The sequence below is a fragment of the Alligator mississippiensis genome, chromosome 1 (genome assembly GCF_030867095.1).
Source record: "Alligator mississippiensis isolate rAllMis1 chromosome 1, rAllMis1, whole genome shotgun sequence".
Lineage (NCBI taxonomy): Eukaryota > Metazoa > Chordata > Crocodylia > Alligatoridae > Alligator > Alligator mississippiensis.
The window spans coordinates 459,510,756-459,529,235 of record NC_081824.1 but is presented as its reverse complement, the minus strand read 5'-3'; the positions used below and the strand labels follow the sequence as shown (position 1 = coordinate 459,529,235).

General features: G+C 44.8%; 1 protein-coding gene across 4 annotated transcripts in view; it reads right to left on the bottom strand.

The window, feature by feature from the left end:
- DLG2 (discs large MAGUK scaffold protein 2) overlaps nucleotides 1–18,480 on the bottom strand; it is a 1,595,452-nt gene that overhangs the window by 1,469,112 nt on the left and 107,860 nt on the right. The window lies entirely within an intron of this gene.

The window sequence follows — 18,480 nt, the reverse complement described above, 5'->3', positions numbered from 1 at the left end:
TTTATTAAATTACTCCCTATTCTATTTTATTACAGCTTTCAAAATGGAAATAAAGTAGCAGTTGCCAAACAAGAACACGCCAGTGGTTAGATTACTACTACTAACTTGCTTCCCCCGCAGGCCCCTCTTTAAAAAATGTTATTAAAATATTTGCCACAAAAATATCCTAAGCCTGAGTCAAAGGTCAAAGGTCCGCTCTAGCCTTGCAGCCCAGAAGGTTAGTGTGGTTAAGGCATACCAATTTCTGTATCAATGGTACAAAAAAAGCAAAGTGGTTAGCATCACATCTGACTTTCTTTCATTGCAGCTTGAAAGTCACCCGTAAACATCTCCTTGGGTCATGCTCTGCTGCTAGAGAAGTTAGCTAGGCCTTCTATCTAACATTTAAAAATACTGCCGGTGCTGTGTTATATTTGCTACTTTCCTAGACCTGTGGAAGGGCACTTTCTTTCTGTCCCAAAAGCTTGCCTAAAATCTCTCCCAACAATATATTTGGTCTAATGAAAGATATTAACAAACCTTGCTTCAAGCACTTAAGAAAGCACTTGGTAGCATGTCCTGCTATTAAACAGTGCCCAGCAACTCTCCCCTATTTCCAAGGGCAAGTTCTACCAGTGGCATAATAAGATTTTGAATTCTTTTCCTGCAGGTCCAAGAGGCATAGATAGCCTAACGCTTACAACTCAATTTGATTGAAAAAAAGTTAAACCAACCAAACTTTCCCTATCTCTCAAATTATACAAACTGAGGCTGGATGTCCATCTTGATTTTTCACAAAACATTTCACATAACTATAAAAATTAAATATTACTCGTCTAAGAAGGAACTATTTACATTTCCTCATTTGATGACTTTAAATCTTCATGCCTCCTTTTTCAACAAGCATCTCTTGTGTATTTCAATACAAAGCTAGACAAGCATGACTGAAATGTAATTAATCCAGTAGATTAAGTTAAGGACAGTCTACTGATTGTTTATTCCCTCATCAAGGAGCCACCATCTTGCTGATTTGCCATGAACACGATATCTCTGAAAGCTCTTTGTGAATTATGTGCAACTGTTTCACTCCACTGTGCTGTTAATTTGTTCTTCAACACATATACTGCTAAATCCTGTGCTCTGTATCAAGAGTTATACCAAGGGGCACTGACCCTCACTGGAAGAAGAATAAAGCCATAGACTCAGGGAGATATTCTGGAGTGCCACCAGATGCCAAAGGAGGTCATGCAGTGTAGCACTTCTGAAGAAGATGAAGTATTGTAAACTTCTATAGTCAACATAGTCTACAAACTTGCTGGCATACCTTGTTCATCACAGGTAGATCCTGCCTGACAAACCTTATAGCCTTTTATAACCAGTTCACACACTGCGTTGACACAGGAGCTGAGGCTGATGTCATCTACCTGGACTTTAGGAAGGCCTTCGACACAGTTTCACATCCTATTCGCATAGGGAAGCTAGCAGGCTGTGGAGTGGATACCTACACAGTCAGGTGGGTGGCCAACTGGCTTAGGGACCGCACCCAGAATGTGGTGGTGGATGGGTCGTTCTCGACCTGGAAGGAGGTGGGCAGTGGGGTCCCACTGGGTTTGGTCCTTGGACCGGTGTTATTTAATATCTTCATCAGCAATTTGGATGAGGGTGTGGAGAGCATCCTCTTTAAGTTTGCAGATGATACCAAGTTATGGGGCAAAGTTAACACACCAGAGGGCAGGGAGCAGATACAGGCCAATCTGGACAGGTTGGATCAATGGGCAGAATGAAATAGGATGCATTTCAACAAAGATAAATGTAAGGTATTCCACCTAGGGAGGAGGAATCCCCAACACACCTATACATCAGGGAATGACCTCCTCAGCAGCTCAGTGGCTGAGAGGGATCCTGGAGTCATAGTTGACTCCAAGATGAATATGAGCCGGCAGTGTAATGAGGCCATCAACAAGGCCAATCACACCTTATCGTGCATTATCAGATGCATGACCAACAGATGGAGGGAGGTGATGCTCCCTCTCTATGTGGCATTGGTCAGGCTGCAGTTGGAGTACTATGTCCAGTTTTGGGCGCTGCACTTCAAGAGGGACACGGAGAATCTGGAGAGAGTTCAGAGGAGGGCCACTCACATGATTAGTGGCCTCCATGAAAGACCCTACAAGGTGAGGTTGAGGGATCTGGATCTCTTCAGCCTTCACAAGAGACATCTGAGGGGAGACCTTGTAGCCACCTATACGTTTATCAAGGGAGGACAACAGGGAATTGGAGATGCACTATTTACCAGAGCACCCCTAGGAGTAACTAGGAATAATGGGTACAAACTAGTGGACAGCAGATTCAGATTGGACATTAGGAAGACATTTTTTACAGTAAGGGTGGCCAGAATCTGGAACGGGCTTCCAAGAGATGTGGTACTATCACCTAACTTGGAGGTCTTCAAGAGGAGGCTTGACAATCACCTGACTGAGGTCGTCTGACCCCGGTCCTCTTTCCTGCCAGGAGCAGGGGGTCAGACATGATAATCCTTTGTGGTCCCTTCCAACTCTACAATCTATGAATCTATGAAAAGCGTGGGGTCATGGCTCTACCTCCTTGCAGCAGATGGAGAGCACTGCCAACAAGTCAAGTGTTACACACATCTTGGATAGTGGAAAATCCTACCTCCTAAGAGGAGCCAGAAAGCTAATTCTGTAGCTGCCATTTCCATGTCATTCCCAGACAAAGATAAATTTACATGATTCGCTGGCCCCTTCATTCAACGAGACAAGGAACAGAACCATGCTGAGGTCCCTGCAAAGCTCAGCCTGGGTGTTTAGGGGATGTGTTCTCTCTTTTGTGACATACCCTTTTTTCAGCACAGAGATCTGGGGGTCTCATACGATTCATAGACATTGGGGCTGGAAGGGACCTCAGAAGATCTTCGAGTCCGGCCCCCTGCCCCAGGGGCAGGAAGTCAGCAGGGGTCGTAGGATCCCAGCAAGATAAACATCCAAATTTCTCTTGAAGGCATTCAAAGTAGGTGCTTGAACCACCTCCGGTGGCAGTCTATTATAGACCTTGGCGGCTCAGACAGTAAAGACGTTTTTCCTTATGTCCAGCCTGAAATGGTCATGGAGGAGTTTGTGACCGTTCAACCTTGTCATCCCTTGGGGCGCTTTGGTGAACAGACGTTCCCCCAGATCCTGGTGGTCACCCCTGATAAACTTATAGGTGGCCACCAGATCACCCCTGAGCCTGCGCTTTTTCAGGCTGAAGAGTCCCATGGCTCTCAGCCGCTCATCATAAGGTCTGTTTTCCTGACCTCTGATCATGCGCGTGTCTCTCCTCTGGACTCTCTCAAGCTTTTCCACATCCTTTTTTAATTGTGGAGCCCAAAACTGGATGCAGTGCTCCCGCTGCGGCCTCACCAAGGCAAAGTACAATGGGAGAATGATGTGCTGGGATTTGCTTGAGAAGCATCTATGAATGCAAGCCAGCATTTTGCTCGCTTTACTAGCTGCAGCATTGCATTGCAGGCTTATGTTCATCATGTGGTCAATCATGACCCCCAAGTCCTTTTCATCCATAGTGCTAGCCAGCATAGCACTGCTAAGCCTATAAGCATGCTGCAGGTTTTTCTTCCCAAGGTGGAGAACCTTACATTTTTCGGTGTTAAAAACCATCAGGTTCTTGTTCGCCCATTTCCTGAGCCTGTCAAGGTCAGCCTGGATCGCCCTCCTGTCCTCAGGTGTGGATGCTTTACCCCAGAGTTTGGTGTCATCGACGAACTTGGCCAGTCCGCTTCTGATACCAATGTCCACATCATTAATGAAGATGTTGAATAGTATAGGCCCAAGGACAGAGCCTTGAGGGACCCCACTGGTCCAGTGCTCCATGACAATTGACTTCCATCAACCACCACCCCCTGGGTCCTACCACAGAGCCAATTCCCCAGACAGCTGATTGTGGTGAGGCCAAGGCCACAGTTAGCCAGTTTTGCTAAGAGGTGATCATGGGATACCAGATCGAAGGCTTTTTTAAAGTCAAGATATATGACATCCATCTCTTCTCCTATGTCCAGGTGATAGGTCACCTGGTCATAAAAGGAAATAAGATTGGTCAAGTAAGACCTACCTGCAACAAACCCGTGCTGGCTATCCCTCAGGATGTTGCCATCGGCCAGTCCATTAAGAATGGTCTCTTTGACAATCTTTTCTAAGACCTTCCCTAGGATAGAGGTCAGGCTGATGGGCCTGTAGTTGCTGGATCCACTTTCCTCCTTTTCTTAAAGATAGGCACCACATTGGCCTTCTTCCAATCTTTGGGCATTTCACCACAGTACCAGAAGTTCTTGAAGATCTGTGCCAGGGGCTGAGCTATGATGCTTGCCAGCTCCTTGAGTACCCTGGGGTGTAAACTGTCAGGGCCAGCTGAATTGAAGGTATCCAGCCTCTCAAGGTGTCCCTTCATGAGGTCAGCATTGATGGAGGGTAAGGAATCTCCCTTACCCAGGCCTACCCATCCCATAATGGGCAGGGGTGTCCCTTGGGACTGGTGAAAAACCGATGCAAAGTACCCATTTAGCAAGTTGGCTTTTTTCTGGGCATTAGTTGTCATCGAGTTTAGCAGGGGTCCAATGAAGATTGGGGAAGAAGGGAAAATTGGGGACAAAGGGCAAAATTGGGTCTGAATGCAAGAGAAGTGGGAAAAGGTAGGAATTGGTTCAGTTTCCCCAGCTGGGCGCACACAGTCAAATATACAAGTTAAATCTGTAATTGTTGTAAAATGACATAATTCCCAGAGTGTATAGGTATTGAGTAATATTCCTTTGACTGTTTTGAGCATTCTAGTGACATCCATTGACATGCTTTACAAATCTCCAATACCCAACCAGGACAACCAGGTGTCTCTTTGGCTATACCTGCTGTGTATAGTCTTTAAACCCACCTTGCCCCAGGGAGGGGAAGAGGAAGTCCTGAATACATTTGTTGTATGAAGAAGAAAAGACACTGACAATTGATTAGACTTAATCCAGCTAGAGATCTGACTCTCTATATTAACTTGTATACGTTGTATTCTTGTGGGTCATGTATGCACTGAAACGTAATGAGGAGCCACATTCTACATTGTGAATATGAGACTGTGAAAAAGACTTACCTGCTGAAATTGGGAGGCAGCAGGACACCGTGCTGGGAGATGAGCGCAGCAAAAATGAAGCCAAAGAGAAAAAAAATGGACGAGCCAGAAGGAGACAGGATCGGCTCCCCCTCAGCTTGAGCATGTTTTGCACGTGCATGCCAGGGCCAATTGGCCGGCTGGGTGCCCGGGACCAGGATAAAAGGCCCAATGGAAGAGGAGCAGGGGGGACCGAAAGTGAAATCCCCAGCTGGTCTGGAGGGACAGGAGCACACCAGCGGTCCCAGGGAGAGGGCCTGGTAGGCATCCCAGGAGGGGGTTTTCCCAAAGATCCACAGCCAGCGTGAGCCAGGAGAACCACTCACGGAGCCAGAGTGGGCATCAACTGGCGCTGACAAAGACTGGAGTCCTGGGGGACCCAGCGACACCTTAAGACGGATGCCACTGATGGGCAACAAAGACCCAGCCCAAGAAAGGGACGATGCACTGGGGAATAGGATGGTGTCAAGGACGAACGACGCCTAGGAAGGAAAAAGGGGGCCACAGGAGACGCTTGGTGAAGGAACAGCATCAATTGACTGCGGCCGTCAGACCCTATGAGCTCGAGCGCTAAAGAAAATCTGCAACATCACCTTTGATGATGCAAATGGCAACATTGCGGTCGGTGGTAGGCGGGGGGGTGTAGGGGAGACAGAGCCCCACATAAAAGGAGTGGAGGAAGCAACCAAGGGAAGGCCTCCAGGGGGGCAGGACCAAACACTGTCCTCCCGATTCAAACAAATTAATCAAAGACGTGGCAGGTGAGGCCCCTGGGGAACCGCCCCAAAGTCGCTTGTCTGCCCTGAGAAGCCACGGCAAGGTTCAAGAGGCATCCCTACACACGACGTCTGGGGGAGAAGCACGGGAGGTTACAGAAACACACCAAGAACAAGGGGATCAGAAGAGTAACTGCTAAAATAAGGCTTGGAAGACACAGCTATATGCACCAAATTGTGCATATAGTTCCAGAGACTCCCCACTGAAGTCAGTAAGTGCTTTACCATTGACCCTAGTGGACACTGCATTGAGATTTTAGTGACCTACTTTGTTGCACCACACCGATATCAATTGATGTAGGAAGACAGTTTGAAAGGTTTGAACCTAAAAGCAATCAAACTTTTTGTAGGTACTGTACCCTTGCCACCCCCCACCCTGGGGGTCATTAGAAACTTCAGGGGTCCTGAAGAATAATCACATAAAAAAAAAGAACAGCTTCAGTTCACAGCAACAAGGAGCTTTTTTTTTTTTTTTTTGCATAGCAGTGTCTTCATATCTTTGTTTTTTAAGCATGGAATAAAACTTAAGGAAGGAACTGAGCCAAATGAGGGTGACCCAATAAACATAGGAGAGCAGCCATTAATTGTTAAATGCTACAGTGAAGTATGTGTATGTGTTGTATTAAATTTGCTTAGTCCCTAGCAATGTGCTACCATTTGTTGTGTCTTTGATACTGATGAAGAATACTAAATCGCTGCATAACAAAAAGGCCACAAAAGAGTCATCAGATGCAAATGCCCTTCAGCAAATATTGCACTGAGCTGAGCTGAAACAACACTGAAAAGCATTATGCATGAGTCCCCCTATACCATGCAGTTCTCTAAGATCTCCAAGTCCTTGCATCACTCAGGCCTATTTCTTTTATTAAAGAAAAATAAGCATCCAAACTTTGTATAAGAACAGTAAAAAAATCACAGCAAACATCACCAGCAATGAACAAGGCTTATAACTTGCTAATGTAAAATTGCGTGAACAAATCTAATGAGAATTTTGCCTTATTTGAGTATCAGCCTCAGACACAGCTCCACAGAAGAGCACAGAAGCAAAGACTACAACTGCTTCTGACATGGTCTATAAACTTACCTCTGAAAGAAGGACATGCCAGGGAACTTAAGTGGTACAACAGGCTGTCCCTATGAAAGTACATGTGATTGGGGAAGAGATTCCAATGAGAAGAAGGCTGGGGGTCACTCCCCTCAGAAGCAGGAGAAGAGCCATCTGGTATACCCCAAAGAAGAGGACCTGCGACTGCCCAATCATCCCAGCTGGAGATACAATGAGGAGGGAGAAAAAGTCTCTGAAGACAGAAAAACAAAAACTTCCACACCTTAAAATTAAGGAGGATGCTGCCTGAGGAATGGCGGAGGAGCTGTATTTGTACAATGAAATATGAATAAGCTTTATCCAAACTTATAAAAATTAGAGTTGGAAGAGTCCTCCTGGGAAAAGTCCTTTTATAGTGCCAAAGGACCCTTTCCAGTACAGTGGAATTATACCACAGATAGCTTCAAACAAGCTGCCCTCGGTATGTGAGACTGTCTAGCTTTCTTCTTGACAGAGTATATTAGCCCACAGGGAACTTCAGGCTTCCATAACTAAATTGCTCCCATTACTCAAGCCAATTCAGGTGTCTTTACATGACACTGCAGTCTGAAGTGTGAACAAACCCAAAGTGTATAAAACAGCCACCCTGCGACTGGGAATTGGGCCAACTCTGTCACTTTTTCCTTCCTTCTCCCAAAGTGGGATTATCACACGTTCAAAAGATAGGATTACTACTGCTTTCCTTGAGACTATTCTTCAGTCCAGTAGATGCTACTCTAAAAAAGCATTCCTTCTTACCCTTTCTTAGGCCCATTATTCCTTTGTTCCACTCTAAATAAAAGTCCTTGCTTACTAATGACACCCTTTAGTTACTCACAGCTAGTTACTCTTATCCCACTTGATTTTCTAATTAAAAATGGATGTCATTCTTCCTAGCTCCTTTATATTTCAGTAGTACTTTTCTGTGACTTCCCTGCAGTTTGTCCAAATCTATTCAGGTCTTTCTGGTGCTATCTTGTCCAGTAGAGTATACTATTCTACCTGTACTACATATATCTCCCTGATTCATGGGGTTTTTTACCTCTGTGTTGCCATGAATCACTCTTCGCTGGCAGCAGAAGCCCAAATCTAAGTGTTTTCCCACTGCTGTCTCCAGATCTTTCCCATTTTCAGTGCTCTAAGCATGGGCCTCCAGCTGAGATTCACATCAATCCTCTCCCCCAATGAATTTGGCTGCACTTTTCCATTTGAATGTTTTCATTTTCTTGCTTATTTCTAGCCTTTACCTCCCTGTCTTCTATTTCTCATCAATCTGCATGTTACTTCCCAAGGCCATGTCATCTGCTCATTCAGAGCTACAATCTGCCCCAAACAGGGAGCGAATCAAGGAACAAACCTTGACTCATAGTCAGTAATGCGTTCCCCCTTACTTCACTGTGGCAGGCAAAAATAATCTGCCACCAGGTACAGTTAACATGGCAAAATTACTTTCCATTCTCTACTTGTTCACCTCTGCTGACTTACCCATTGGGGTGGGGGGGCAGGAGCTGAAGCCAATCTGGTGACCACTCGCTCATGTGGAAGGAAGTACAGATGCACCACAAGCTATTTTCACCTTAGTTCTGCATACCCAAAAGGCTGCTTGCTACCCCATGATGGGGAAGAGACAATGTTGCCCTTAACTGATATATAGTTTACATCTCCTTCCAGATCACTATAGGAATGGTCCAGGAAGAACAAGCCCAGGACAGATCCCATCAGTATCCCTCCGGGACACCATTCCATTCATCATTCTCTCTGCTGCTTATCTTCCTGCTGCCAGTGTTTCAGTCCATACAAACAGAGCTCAGAGCCAGTGAAATTGGAGCTCACACTTCAAATACAGATGTGTGATACAGCTTTACATTGAGAGAGAGCAAGTTTCTCCTGCAAGACTTGTTCTTCGCATACTATCATTGTAGACAGTAGGAGCTGTAGGGGTTTTATAATCTGCATAAATCTTATAATCTTCAGATGGTCAACTATCTTTTTATGTGGCAATAGATTTTGATGCAGTGTTTAAATTGAAATCATGTTCTGATATGCAGTATCTGTGCATGATTTCAAGAGTTCTTTGTATTACAGCCTCCTTCACTAAAAAGGGAATTGAAGTTTTCTTTCCTAGATGATGCACCTTGTAGACTAACTGAATCAAAGATGCATAAGGTACATCTCTACCCTGTCTTCTTCCTAGCCTCAGACTGACACCGCTAACTACCTACCTCTTTCTTAGACTAGTGAAGGTAAGCAGTGCCAGCTACCAAGATGCATGAAATACCATTGTATTTGGAATAATGCAATGAAAAATGTACAAAGCCAAATCTATTAAGTTAATTTAACTTTTTAAAGTCCATTGTGCTAAGTCTTATGAACTGAACATTTTGAGATTTTGTAACCTCACAACATACTGTGCAGTATTCAGTACAAATTATGACAATAACATTGGAAGGTCAGGGTAGAATTTAGGCCAGAGATATTAAGTTTAAAATCTCACCATTATTGATCTTGGGTGTCTAATCTGAGAAGCCTTTGGCTAATGCTCAAGGTTATTGAGTACTTTTAGGCCTCAACATAAGGAAAAGCTGTGAGTAATCAGTACTTAGAAAAAATATGATAAGCAAACAGCCTCCAGTTATCTCAAATTGAATAACCAGTAAAACTGGGACACTCAAGTTAGTGGCCTCTGTTGAAACTGTTGGCTTTATTGGCTTCTCCAGTGCTGCATATCAAGTAATGAGATTAGATGCAGACATTCTTGGTTCCCAGTCCCAAACTCAAAACATAATGTCTCCATAAGGCTAAAAACGCAAGACGCGCTGAGCCACTTGAATGTCCTGAAGAGAAATACCCAGCTACTTCTGCAGCTGAATGTGATGGATGTGCATCCATGTAAAGGCTTTAAAAAAGCTTTCCAAATTTCTGGAGGAAAACAGAACGTAAATTACCAGGGGAAACCTTCATATTTCAGGTGTTGGACATATGGGACAAGGAGTACAATATTAATGTCCGAAAAAAACAAAATTTAATTTTGAACAACATAAAGTATCCCTGTTCCCTTGATATTAACCTAGAAGCAAAAAGTATAATACACACAATTAACAGGAAGTATTTTAAGCATTTCAGTTTTGTATAACAGAAGTGAAATGTAAGACAAAAGGGGGAAAGGTTATTAAAAATTATAAACCATTTTACAAAGACTGGGTGCAAAGGAAACAATGAGTATTTTTGTTTTCATTTATGGCTAAGTACAGAACGTCAGAAAGCCCGAGGCTGAATCAATTCAATCTTCACAGTTTAGTCTCAGCTTCATAGATTGAACCAAGAAGCAAGTGAACAGACATTCACTTTTGATTCCAGAAAGGCAGGCACATGCTTGCAGTGGCCCAACCCAGGAGCCGGGGGGAGGAGGGGTGCTAGAGGACACCTCTGCTCAGCTGGAGCAGACAGCTTGAGCTAAGGCTAGCCACCTACCCTGTGCAGCGGGGGGAGGGGAATTGTGGGGGAGATGCAAAGCATCCTGGGATGCTGGGGGACTGTGAGTTAACTTGAATCTGGAGGGGATCTGGGACAAAAGTTCAATAAACCTATTTAACCCAAATCAGTGAAGTCTGACACTAGATCCATCCAGGTTTACCTTAAACCAGCTTCAGCCATTTTGGAGGCAGTTTATGTGCAATGAGCAGTTTATTGTGTCACACGTCTGAACCAGTTTTCAATCACTTATACCAGTTTATGTGTAACTTCTGTCCGTAGCCTATGAGGTCACAGATTTATGGAGGCTAGAAACAGGAAAAAACTGGTGTAGCTATTATTATTATTACTACTTATTTGCAGTAGAGTTGTGCCTAACAACTCCAATAAAAGCTCTGTTTTATTTTGCTAAGTGCTGTGAACACGTAAAAGAACTTCAACCCAAATAGATGAGGCAGATAAAGGAAATCCTAACATTGCTTTGAGTTGGGGAACTGGGATGGAGATTAAAAGACAGATTTCATAGATTTCATAGACATTAGGGCAGGAAGGGACCTCGGAAGATCATCGAGTCCAGCCTCCTGCCCGAAGGCAGGAAGTCAGCTGGGTCCATAGGATCCCAGCAAGATAAGCATCCAATTTTTTCTTGAAGGTGCTCAATGTAGGTGCTTGAATCACCTCCAAAGGCAGGCTATTCCAGACCTTGGGGGCTCCAACAGTAAAGAAATTCTTCCTTATGTCCAGCCTGAAATGGTCTTGCAGTAGTTTATAACCGTTTGAACTCGTCATCCCTTGGGGCGCTCTGGTGAACAAATGTTCCCCCAGATCCTGGTGGTCACCCCTGATAAAGTATAGCTGGCCATCAGATCACCCCTGAGCCTGCACTTTTCCAGGTTAAAGAGCCCCATAGCTCTCAGCCTGTTGTCGTAAGGTATGTTTTCCTGACCTCTGATCATGGACAAAGATCCTAAACAAAGGACTTATGACCAAAATTCACAAAGGTCACAGAGCCAGAACGAGTTGGAATTTGTGGTCCAGTAAGGAGTGATCCCACAGGAAGGTAAGGGTTCTGGGCTCTGATCGCTGCTTCCAATGCTGTTTATACATTTTATCCAATGGCCATTTACTGCAAAATGATCAGCAGTTCCAGCAACAGGAACTAAAACCTAGACCTGTCCTTCATTACAGGAAGGGAGATTCCTCATCAGTCTACTGCAGGTGTGGCCAACCCACAGCATATGTGCTACAAGTAGCATGCACAGCCTGTGTGTACAGCATACAACAGAATGAAGAGGGAGCAAGGAATACATGACAAACAGAGCAACAAATCAAGTAGGGCAGGGAACAAAACAGAGCGACAGGTTGGACAGCGTAAGAGGGAGGTTGTTGGGCTTTTCTTGTGGTATGCCTGCCAAAAACCTTGGCACACACCAGTGTATAGAGTCATGTTTTCCCTTGCTAGCCTATCCTCTGGACCCATGTATCTTCCAGTCTTGGTTGGCCAGCAACTCTGCTTCAAGAGGAATGGTGGAAAGTATCTCTACACATCATATTGTATAGTGTCCTGTGCAATACAGATGTGTACTCTGCAGCCTTTTGCGGGGTCGGAGATGTGGGTTTGAATCTCCTAAAGCTAGGGACATCGTATAACTCAGGTCTCCCACATTCTAGGAAAATCCTCTAACCATAAGGCCTTCTGCAAAAGGCAGGTGCCAACACTGGCACACAAAAAAAGTGGGCCAGTCACCTGCAAACGAAGACTTTGTAAATCTAAGGGAGAGCATCCGGTGGCAAATCCCAGTTTTACATATGAATTGAGGGAGGAACCTACACATAGGAAATATTGCTTTTCAGACATTCCCCTCTCCTCAGCATTTCTCTATTGGCTTATGCCCCTTGTTCAGCATGGTAACTGCTGTAAATTCCAATTCTAGGTCCCTAAACCTCCCAACTTAAAGCACAGAGAACTCAGACACCTGACCTGAGTTTGCAAATTCCACATACAGTCAAGCATCTAGAAGTTAGGTATGGTATGCTCAGCATCTGTGCACCCAAATCCTTTTTTTCTGGATCTGGGCTGGAGTTGCTTACATGTGATTACAGGAAATCCATGGCAGAGCCAAGGATTTATGCAAAACCTTGAGTCTTGGTCCAGTGCTGTAACCACAACTTCAACTCCTGACTATTACATACCAAGATATACTTAAATACACGCACAACCTACTCCTTCTGCTTATGCATCACTAAATTCAGAGGATGAAGCAGGGTGTCCTTTGGCAGCAAATGAGATATAGAGACTGAATGGATGTGAAGACTGAGTACCAATATTATAATACCATTATGTAAATCAGTGTTGCACCCTCATCTGGAATGCTGTGTGTGTATGCCTGATCATCAAAAAGGAGACTGAGGAAGGAGGAGGTGTTCCAAGAAGGGCAACAAAAATTATATGAAGAGGAAATTAAAAAAAGATTAGGACTGTTTATCTCTGAGAAGAGAGAAGAAGGGACATGATAAAATAATGACTGATATCAAGAGGGTAGATTAGGCAGTTCCATTCACTCTCTTACACAATACATGAATGAGGAGACTGCCAGAAATCCAACATCTGCTAACTGTGAGTTAGCAGATACCATGAACAGTAAAGAGAAATAAAAGGGATTCAGAAACATTATAAGAATCCTAATAAAAACTCCTGTCGCAATTTCGCAATGTTTTGCATCCCAGCTAAAACAGAGCTCACTAGAATTAAAAGGATCCTATATTCAGGCTGAATCACAATTTTTCTAGACTAGTGTAGGCCTCTGGCAGCCTAAGTTCTCCATCACTGGAGAAGGCCTAAGCAAGCTCCACCACTGGGACTGCCCTTGAAAACTGTAGCAGAGTGCTTGTCATAATGCAGAAGGCAGGGGTTGGAGGGCATCTACACGGCAGTGGGCCAGGGACCTGTGGCCCAAGCTAGTGCAGCCCGTGCAGTATGTGGTTCCTGGACACTTAGAAGCTAGCCAGCCCTGCCATAGATCTTACAAAGCCTTCCAAGTACTATGATTTTCACCTAACTTTCTGCATAAGTCAGCTGTATTAACACTGAAGGCCAAATATATGAGCCTTCCCAGTATCTGGTAAGCGATTACAATCTTCAAGAGATATTTACATAAATAAGCAAAATAATGCAAAGTTATTTGAATGGGATCCTAAATATGAAATTGCAAATCAGCCAGGGCTTCACAGTTCATTCATCTGTTGCATTTAAACTGTTTACTTCATTCTTCATAGCTAGGCTTATATTTCCTGTCACTCTTGATTTCCACAATATTGAGATTTCTGTACCTGTCTGCTGTTCTGTAATTTCTTTCTGCCTTTCCTCTGCCTATAATTTTCCCTTTGTACACTTTTAGATCTGCCCAATTTTTTTATTTTCTGTATCTTATTTTTACACAATACATATTTAAGAATTAGTGAATCATTTGCCATCATAGCCCCCACCTGTGGTTTCTTCTTGACAGAAGATGAATCAAATCACTTTTCCTATTTTATAGTAGTATGCACTAAGATACCTGGCTCATCTGGGGAAAGTCTAAGTTCTTCCATGTCAGAGAAACATCTTGCCACTCCTTATGAGTCCCATGTGTCACAACCCAAGGGTGTGATTTTGTGTGTGCGCACTTCGGCACTGCTAAATTATTTCCCGCCACGAGGAGCTTTCTTTGCAGGGTGCATTTCTCAGTTGCAAAGAGAAAACCCCGGTGCAAAGGAGTTCCCGCCACCCACATGCAAATTTGTGTCCCACTATTGGCCAGTTCTAAATTATTCCCATGTGGAAGCTAGCGATTGGCTTGCTAGCCGTATAAGAGGCTTGAGCAGCTTCCACCCAAGTTGGAGAACTCCAAGGAGAACCCCGCAAGGGAGGACTCCACAACCATCTGGAGGAGGAGGACTTCATGTCTCGTGAAGAACTCTAAGCGCTGCGGAGCCCAACGGACCCAGCGTGTACCTTAAGAAGGCTATAGGGGTCTGATCAACCTCTGGCCTCTCCCCGTCGCCAAGCACGATCCCTTGATGAACCCCTTCCCTGCACGCAAGCTCCACGGAGCCTAGCAAACTTCGTGTGAGTGTATCCACAGCTCTTCTCCGAGTTGTTTTCTTCGGTTGACACGGCGGTTTTAGAGCCTTCAGCTGGATTGGGCTAGAGTTCGTGAGATTAGAACTCTTGTCCGCTCTTCTTTCCTATCTGTAACTGAAACTCAAGCAAGTTTTCCTGCCTGCACCGCAACCATCTACGGTGTAAGTAAAATAATCTTTAATCAACCGCTACGCGTCCGTGCCTAATTCTAGTCCGCCGGCCTGCATTCCCTGACCCGCGTGCCAGGGCTGCTGGCCACAGCCCGCCACGTGCCCCCGAGGGCCTCAGACCGCTCCCGGCCTGCACACCATGCACAACAGCTACAATGTAAAGGCTCGATTCTGCTTACAGTTACTACAGTATTTGTGCTTTCTCAAGTTCAGACTGTCCCCCATTGATTTTTATCGAGTCTCCCCTTGGGAAGATGAAGATGTAGTAATTCAACACTATATCAGAAAAAACAAGCATAAATATTTGGAAATTATTGCTACCCACAAAGGAGCTACAGTGAGTAGAAACTAAAGAAGTAGACAAGCAACTTGTGACAGACAGGGGAAAAGGGAACCAGGAAGCAGTCGGCCTGGTCAGAATCATTTTGACATTCATTCCTTCATAGCTGACTTGCTAAATCTCAGGAATAGAAGGCTACAGTGGGTGTTTCCTATGGGTGTCCCTGAAAACTGAAATAGCAGATACCAGGAGAGGTACTTCTAATTAGGTAGTCACTGGGTGAATGCACATGAGATGCTGGCTGTGGAGCTGCCTAATTAGCTCCACAGTAAACATTTCTGCATCTATACATGCACCCCTATTAGGATGCATGAAACTAATTAACTGCAGAGTAGGCTAGTACTTGTAAATATAAGTTCTAGTCTGCTCTGGAGTTTTTTCATGTGCAGCAGCACAAGTGTAGACACTGCCCAACTGGCTGGGGCATAAGGGTGCTTCAGCATGGGGGCTGCCTCCTGGCTAGCCCCACACTGAAGCACTCTCATGACCCAACAAGCCTCTCCACAGCACATTAAGGGTAGTCAGAGCAGCCTTGGGGTGCTGCCAGCTGGGGCTACTCCAACCAGGCTCAATGTGCTGCACACAAATAAACTCCAGAGCAATATACTCCAGAGTTATTTGCTCTTGGGCACACATTCAAACAGAGCACCCATGAGCAAAAACAACCAAGTGATAAGCTCCAGAGTTTATTTGTGAGTATTAACTGCATGTGTAGATGTGCCCACTGATGACTGCCTGTTTTCTTAGTATATTAAGCATCAATCGTCAATGATTTCTGTCCATGTAAGGACAACAGAATGCTGCATTACCTCCCTGGGGCAAAAAAATAAAAGGTGTAATGGCAAGATAATAAAGAGCTATGAAGTAATACAGCCTCCACTAGCAACAGTGAAAAATGACTGTGGCAGAGCACTAAGAGACTGAGCAAGCTGTGAGGCAGCCTGCAGGTAATGGCAGAGCCAGATAAGTGGTCACATGACAGTCACCAGGCCACTTGATTGGAGCTGGGCTGTGGAGCCTCAGCATAAGAGGAGGCCCTGTGAGGCAAAGCCAGCAGGTGCTGCTGGAGCAACATCTCCTGGCTGGAGTACTGCTGCTCCCAGGTATAACTGGAGGTAAAGGGCAGGAACTATGGGGATGGAGGAGGTTCCCGGTCCTGGGGAATGACAAAACTGGAGTTGGATGGTGTGGTGGGGCTGCTTGTGGCAGGGCAGCTTCCAGGAAATGCCATACCTGTATCTCCCTAGTCAAGGGTGAGTATGGGGTGCCAGAAACCCTCAGCCCCTGTAGGCTTGTGGGTTACCGCATGGAGGGGAAAGGCTAGGGGATCATACCCTGATAGAAAAACATAGGGGCACAGGTCCACTGGTGGGGAGGGGGCCCATTGAGTGGGGCCTGAGGCAGGCTCCAGGTATGTCGATAGACGCCCGAGTCCCGAGTAGGCCATAGGCCAAAAGCGGGGTCCGAGCATGTCTATGGACACCTGAGACCTGAGGAGTGTAAGGCCCTGTAGCCTCAGTGAGAAGGCAGAGTAGTGGTCCTGGTAAGGGGGTGGAACAGTGGTCCCAGTGAGGGGGCATAGTGTGTGCACTGGGCCACGCAGAGTAGGCGTAGAGTAGGGTCTGCATAGGCAGGCCTGAAGGGCTACACAGGGACACACAGAATAGGGTCTATGTGGCCTGAAGGACTACATGTAGGCCAGCTCAAATAGTTCAATAAAAACAAGTCCCAGTGAGGGGGCATGAGTTGAGGCCCTAGTGAGGGGGCTTGTGGCCAAGGTAAGTCTCTGGACACCTGAGGCTGGGTTTGGGCCAGAGACGAAGTGCAGCTCAGCAATGGAGCCAGGGGAATAATAGTGGATAGTGATTTGAATGCCATATGCAAGGCATGGGACACAGTAAAGCGAAGGTCGGAGCGGTATATAATGCCCTTGGCATGCAGGCAGAAAATAGACAGCCTTCTGCCTTACAAAAAACTACTGATTTTATTACAACAAAGGCGTGGTAGGCGAGGCAGGTGGGCAGACTGCCCTAGACAGGAGGGCAGGCTGATACTGTGACTGGCCCCGGTGATGGCCCTATCACAATGACATAGAATCATACAGAACTCCATAGACTAAGACAATTTTAGGGATCTTGGAAGAGAAATGAAGAGGAAGAAGGTCCAAGTTATCTTCCAGAGATCCCTTCAGTGTCATGCAAAAAAGGTGGACAGAAAGGAATGTAGATGAGTTGGCCCGAAGCTGAAGGTTTTATGAAACACTGAGCCACATTCCAGTGGGAGAGAGAACTATATGACTGAAATGGTTTACAATGCACAGGTAAGACGTGCTGGATGGCTTCTCTTCAAGAAGAGCAGCTGGAATGGCCAGACAGGGTTGTTATTGTTGCAGTGGTAGGTAAGCCCACTGAGAAGGCAAATGTGGTACAAACTCAAAGTCAGTAAGCTGCCAACAAATGGAGGCAATGTTGCAAAGAGACACATGCTTTCACTTGCTTATGTACAATGAAAGGAGTCTAATTAATTGAAAACTCCCATGGATGAGAAGAAAGGTGACATAACTCGCACTGTTGAAATCTGAGGGTATAATTTCCATGATTAGTATGTCAAAATCTGTGGTTATAACCTTTTTAGAAAATAGGGAGCAAGCAGAAGAAGTAGATGCATATGTACTGATTTGTAAAGAGGAGTTGTATCTGTTACAGATGACCAAATGAAACTAGGAGATATTACTGCCTAAGGACACCTTAAGTCATTAACATTACAAAGGGCAACTTGTTATGCAAAACACATGCTGCATATCCCTGTACAGCCAATAGTAGGAGATTACAGTTTCAAAAAAATTACATGATCATTTTCTAACACAGAATCATTGCACCCAAGAAAAGGTATGTATTTTGAATCTTGTATAATGTATAAAAGGTGAAGTAAACACTGGACTAGAAGCTGGTAATTGCTTAGTGACCAGTATTCCTGACTGGATATTTTCCTTCATGAGCAAACATAGGACAGTAATAATTAAATAACTTCATATTTCAAAAGAACTAATTAATTTTTCTATTATTTTGGAAAAGTATGAACCAAACTAACTGAGGGGAACAAATACGAGTGCAAATTGGGAACCATTTCAAATATTTATTATATCATCAAAAAGCCATGATTCAACAGAGGAAAGACAAATTTGGCTAAAATCCCATTCAGGATTTGTGGGAAAACAAAAAGCAGAACTATTTTATAAGTATATCTGCAGTGTTTGCAAAGAAGTAAAACAATCTTACCATCTTTAAAGTGTCAAATACTGTATTTACTTGAATACAAGGAGAGGCTCCCCTCCCCCCACAGTCAGCATGGGGGGAAAGACCGTCTTCTTA